This window comes from Anoplolepis gracilipes, chromosome 3, assembly GCF_047496725.1.
Source record: "Anoplolepis gracilipes chromosome 3, ASM4749672v1, whole genome shotgun sequence".
Classification (NCBI taxonomy): domain Eukaryota; kingdom Metazoa; phylum Arthropoda; class Insecta; order Hymenoptera; family Formicidae; genus Anoplolepis; species Anoplolepis gracilipes.
Window position 1 is genome coordinate 11,708,033 of NC_132972.1, and position 6,039 is coordinate 11,714,071.

Below are 6,039 nucleotides of genomic sequence, written 5' to 3' on the forward strand. Positions count from 1 at the left end.
ATCGAAATGATAGTCAAGATTTTACATCAAAATAAGATTTTCGAGTTTAAAATTAGAAAAGATTTCCTATACTTTGTTTGTCTTTTTTCCCTTTTCTTTTCTCTCTTTCTCTTTCTCTCCTTATAAAGAGGCGCGTGAAAAATTGTCTAAAATGTGCTTTTCATGGCTATAAATATAATCGATTTTAACTAGGATCGATACAGACAGAGATATATCAATGTCTAGAACAGCTTGTTTTAAATGCAAATGTGCACCGTTTCTCTTGCGTCGGCGGCCTCTTGATATTGATTGGAGAAGCAGCTGGCATTAATTCCTAATTATTGCCACCGTAATCGCGTTCCCGTATTCCTTTCTAATAAGTTAGAATTCCCTTCTCGCCTTCCTGTCTATGTTACGAATAGAATATATAAACGATAATTTTTCTTAACAATTTTACCGCTGAAAATGTTAAAATTTTAAATGGTTAAAAACATATAAATAAAAATATATATATTAAATTAAAAAAAAAATGATTATCAATTCTATCATCTATATTTTGTTGTGGAAAAAAATATTATTTAAGAAAATGAAATGGTTACAAATTACTTCTAATCTTTTTATTATAAAAAAATATTTTATATAGAAAAAAAGAAAATCTATTTAATTATAATTTAAGAATTCAATAGAAAAATGTTATATAAATTTTATACAACATTCACATATATCTTATAAGTGTTTGATTACTTACATTCTAGTTTGTAGGAAACAAATTGAAAGATTAGTATCTTCCTCATCTTAAAAGAAGGAAGGACAAGATTGTTAGAAACTATCACGGATTCCTGATGAAATGTTCGAATAAACAAATATCTTGATCGACACTTAGTGCTAGTCTCTCGAGTTTGAACGATATTTCCGCGAATATTCAAGACTTGAGAATCGATAGAAGCAAATTGAATTGAGAGAAGTTTCCGTTCATCGTCGTCGAACTTTCCTATTATTTGAAATTATGAGAGCTTTCGAAGCTCAGAAAACCGGTGAAAACTGATAGCCACTACGGAATATCATTGTAGAAGTAAAGTCTGAATATTATCGTTAAAACGTGTAATCCTATATGTAATAGCATCTTTAGATGACCACGATAAAACCGCGTAACTCTGTTACATTTTACAATTTATTTTATTTTAATTTAGTAAATAATAACTTAATAATTATTTTAAGTAAGAATATTTTCTTTTAGTTTTATTTTAATCAGCTGGTAATATCTTGACCAAATTAACTTAAAGTTCTCAAGTTTTCAGAAAGATTGTTGTATTGTTTTTGCCAGAAATTTTTTGCTTATTAAAATAAAATAGACTTGCAAATAAATTTATCACCTAATATTTCTAAAAACTATAAAATTATTGAGGTATAAAAATACAGACTCCAAATAATATACTTAAAAGATTGCATTATAAATAGATAAATATAAAACATAAATGATTTAAATAAATAAATATTAATATTGTATAGTAATGTATAGTAATGTATAGTATTGTATATAGTAATGTATAATAATAATTAACGTTGAGGCTGATAAGTAGCATTTAGAATAAAATTATATTAATTATTAATTAACAATAATTATATCATAAACAGAAGCTCTTATAGATTTCTAGCAATTTCCATAATTAATATTTAAATAGAACAAAATATTTTTAATGTGTATTAAAGCATCGCGATGAACAAGCTTAATTCAATTTCTTATTTGTCGCAATTACAAAATTTTCAAAGCTTTCTTTTACTTTTCTTCAAATTTGTAATTTAATTAATTATTCTCTATACTACAATTTTTTGAGATTGTGCGATAATAATTATTATTCAACGATATAAATCGTGCTATTCGCAGCTGTCAAGCTTCCAGACGAATATATTTGATACATGATTAATGAATTTTAGATGGACAAAACAGTGAAAAAGCGGAGTGTCATTATATAATAACATTTACATGCAATTCTATGCATCGATGCCGATATATAATGGAATTTCTCTCATTCAGTATCGAACTTCTCTCTGCTCTCGAACTTCGTGCAAACGTTAAACTATTGACTAATTTTGAGTAAAACTAAAGAGATAAACTTAATATTTAATTATTTAATAATTAGAAATATCATAAAAATATAACTTGTTATCTATTCTATCTTCTTATTTTTATTTTATTTAATTTTTATTTAATTTTCTTTCTCTCTCTCTCTCTTCTATTTATAAAATAAATTGTTTATTACAAAAAATAATTATGTTGCAAAAATGTTTGAAATAATTGTGTAAATATTATTTACATAAATCTTCAGAATTTTAATTTAAAACCACATACTAAAAATTACAAGTTAAAACAATAAAAGACAGAAATACTAAAGTTTTGTGGTATATGCAATAGCAACTTTAAATGTAACTAATAAAATGTAAACAATTAATAACAAGCACACGTTTTCGATAATTTCATTAATTCTCTGGAGATCCGTCCAAAAGAGTGGTGTCGCATAATTAACACTCAAACAATAATTAATAATCACAACGTGGACTCGAGCGATTTGCACGATGTATATTAGCAACGTCATCAACATTAGCAGTACATATCGATCATTTAGGTACAACGAAGGACTGAACTCAATATATCTGTGATATTCCGCTGCCGACATCCAAAGGTTTAAACATTTAGTAAAATACGCATATATAAATGCAATATGTCATTGCAATTTTGCATGGTATATCGCGATAAAATATGATGTTTCTGAAATGCCACGAACAAAATATCACTTTTAATTTGTATAAATTCAATGACATTGATATTTGTCCCAGAGTAATTCTAGAGCCAGCGCTTTATGACAATTTGTTATCTTTCCCATTTTCAAATTATTTATGCGTATTATTCCCAAAGAGAATATTTTAAATCTTCCAATATTCACATATACATATATAACCGAGCTTATATGCTTAATAAAGATAATATAATAATTTTCATAAAATTATTTTATTTAGTTTACTACACAATTATATGTAAAATATTGTGTGTATATAAACAAATAAAACGTCGCACATGTGCATAATATAATTAAATGACATAGATATGAGATTTATATAGAGACATATTTCGTACGACTAGTAGGAAAAAAAATTTCATGCTTATTTACACGAGTTAATAACGTCGCAGCATTAATTACATGTACGCGGGAGAGAAGGACTCTCAATGCTAGGGGATCCCATTCGCGGTTATGGCAGCTGATACGCGCGTAGGCTTCGCAACGATCGCATAATAAGTATGGAAATTAATATCAAATCGCTGCGGGTATATATACACAACGGGCCGAAAACACGGCCGCCCTGGCGCGGTGATTCATAACACGGCCGTCGCATAAATTGCGGGTGATATGTTGGCGCGCAATTAGGGTTTGCTAAATCGGCATTACTAATTAGATTCGGCGTACCGCCCGCACGGTCGGCCGGCCGCCGTCGCCGCCGCCGCCACTACCGTATAGGTAGGTATAATTGATTCGAGTTTGAAATTAATCTATACCCGCCGCCTGCCGATGATGATCGATAATCGACCCTGAATGCCGTGACAGCGGGCCGTGCGAAGTTGAACAGCGACCTAACAAATGGTTACGAAGCGTACGGACGCACGAATAGTATCGAACACGAAACTTTACGACGCTTATATATAGGTTTTCGCTGACAACACAAATGAAGCGTGCCAGAGTTAATTAGAAGACACGACGAGATCATCCGTCTTAATAGAAAGCTATTTGTTTCGAACGAGAGAATTAAAAAGAGTGTTGCATGCATCCAATAAAATTGAACACGCTTTTTCTTGATTTTTCATATGTTATTAATTTATTATTGTTATATTTATAAAGTATTATTTAAATTGTATTTAGATTCTCTTAATTTAAAACTGTTTTGATTGAAAAGTCATAATTTCAACGGGCAAAAATAATCAAATTTATCAATGAGGCCTTTGCTAAATAATTTCTCAAGTCAAACTTTTTTCCTATTTTCGATCTCAATGTTCAATGTAATATTTACTCTTATATTATTATTATTGAAACTATTTAATCTATATTTACTGAAAGATTTACTTTTAAACCCCTAACAATCAATAGAAAACTTTTTGTTTGTTGTCTATTTGAGTATAAAATAAAAGCTCCATTTCTAATAAATGATATTAATAAATTGCTAATAACTAAATTAAATCATTAAAATTCTCTAGAATTTATAAATATAAAAAATTGAGATAAAGTAGGATTAAAATTTCAATTTTTGGATCAAATAATTTGCAAGAAATAATTATAATAATAAAAATAATGTATATCCCTTATTTTCTAGACTAGTTTTATCATTTTTGTATTCACATATATACATACATACATACACACACACACACACACACACACACACACACACACACACACATACATACACAAACATATATATATATGTATAAAAGTATTGTAAATGTCGTGATGACTTGAATTAATAATTATCAATTTTGTTGTCGGAAAATACTGTTGAGTCATTTACATCTTTGTGATAATTATCCTCATTAATCTACTCATAAAGCATTGTGTAGCCTATTATGTTGAAATTTAATTAGCGGTTTACGCATATAGTGTTCTCTATATTTTAACATAATATTACATGCAGATACAATTGTACAATTTCTCATATACACTTGTTCTCTTCTTTGCGCTTAGATGTGTACTTACTAAAAAAAATAAATATCTCAAATAAATTTTATTTATTGATATTACTGTGAGAGAAAAAACATTTGCACATACACAATAAAATTGATATCAGTTTGAAATTACTGCTAATCATGAAATAAACTTTAAAATCAATTTAGGAAACTTCAAAATTTTGTTCGCGAGATATACGACGGCTATTAAAAATTGATATTAATAATGATAAACAGTTTTACGGCTGTTTCACGCGATCGTAAATCTAAATTCATGTTAACGCCTCGTTGCTTCACGATAAAATGGAATCATGGTTTTCTTGAACGATGTGATGTAATTGGTACGGGGAAACGGCGGCTTGTCGCGTTTTGTGCTACGCGTGCCGGATATAAGCACAAAAAGTTGATGGGCTGTTTACTAGCATTGTTGGTGATAAATCCGTTCGTATCGGGTGGCGTAAACAACGCTCCGCACATCCGTCGGCGTAATGAATTGCGGAAACTAGTACGATTCTCGTTCTCCGCCCACTCGCGTAACTTTTGAAATGTTAGAGATAATCGCACCTATTCTTTATTGTCGAGGAGGCAATCTGAATTTTTCTATACAATAGTTTGACAAAAACTATTATTTTTCGGAGCTTTTTTGAGAGAGAGAGAGAGAGAGAGAGAGAGAGAGAGAGAGAGAGAGTGAAAAGTGTATCATTAGTCATTACATAAACTGTTATATATATATATCGGTTATTTTCTATATTAAATTATATATTTTTAAAATATTTTTAATTAAATTAAATAAATTTTTTACTTTTTTCTATAAATTACATAGAATATTAAGAATAGTCGTGTTCTAACCATTCTTTTATTATAACATTTCATAGCTCGCCTTTTCTCCATTTGTCACTTAAAAAAATTAAGATTATATAAATAGCAACAATTAAATTATTGATAATAGAAAGACACAATGCGTTCTTGATTTAGAAGAATAAATTATATTATACTTTGCTTCAAAATTCTTTTAAAAGAGATGGACTTCATAAATTGGTATAATAGATACTGAATGTGAGTGAAATATTAATATATTTTTCATTTAAACAACTCTAGTTCTGTTCTTTCAGATTTCTCCTCGGACATTAAATCATCCATTTATTTGAAGTGCAAAAAGCACAAACGACAGGGAAAAAGATAGAAGATTGTCCAAAGACACTTTAAAAATGTTCGTCGTTACTGGCATCGAGGTGAGTCAAGCGATGTAAACACAGATTATACGTACAAAACTGTTGAAAATTTATGTGACCAGAGTCCCAGAGGACCATTCACGTTAGCGCACACTGATAAAAATCGTTCTCCAAGATAAT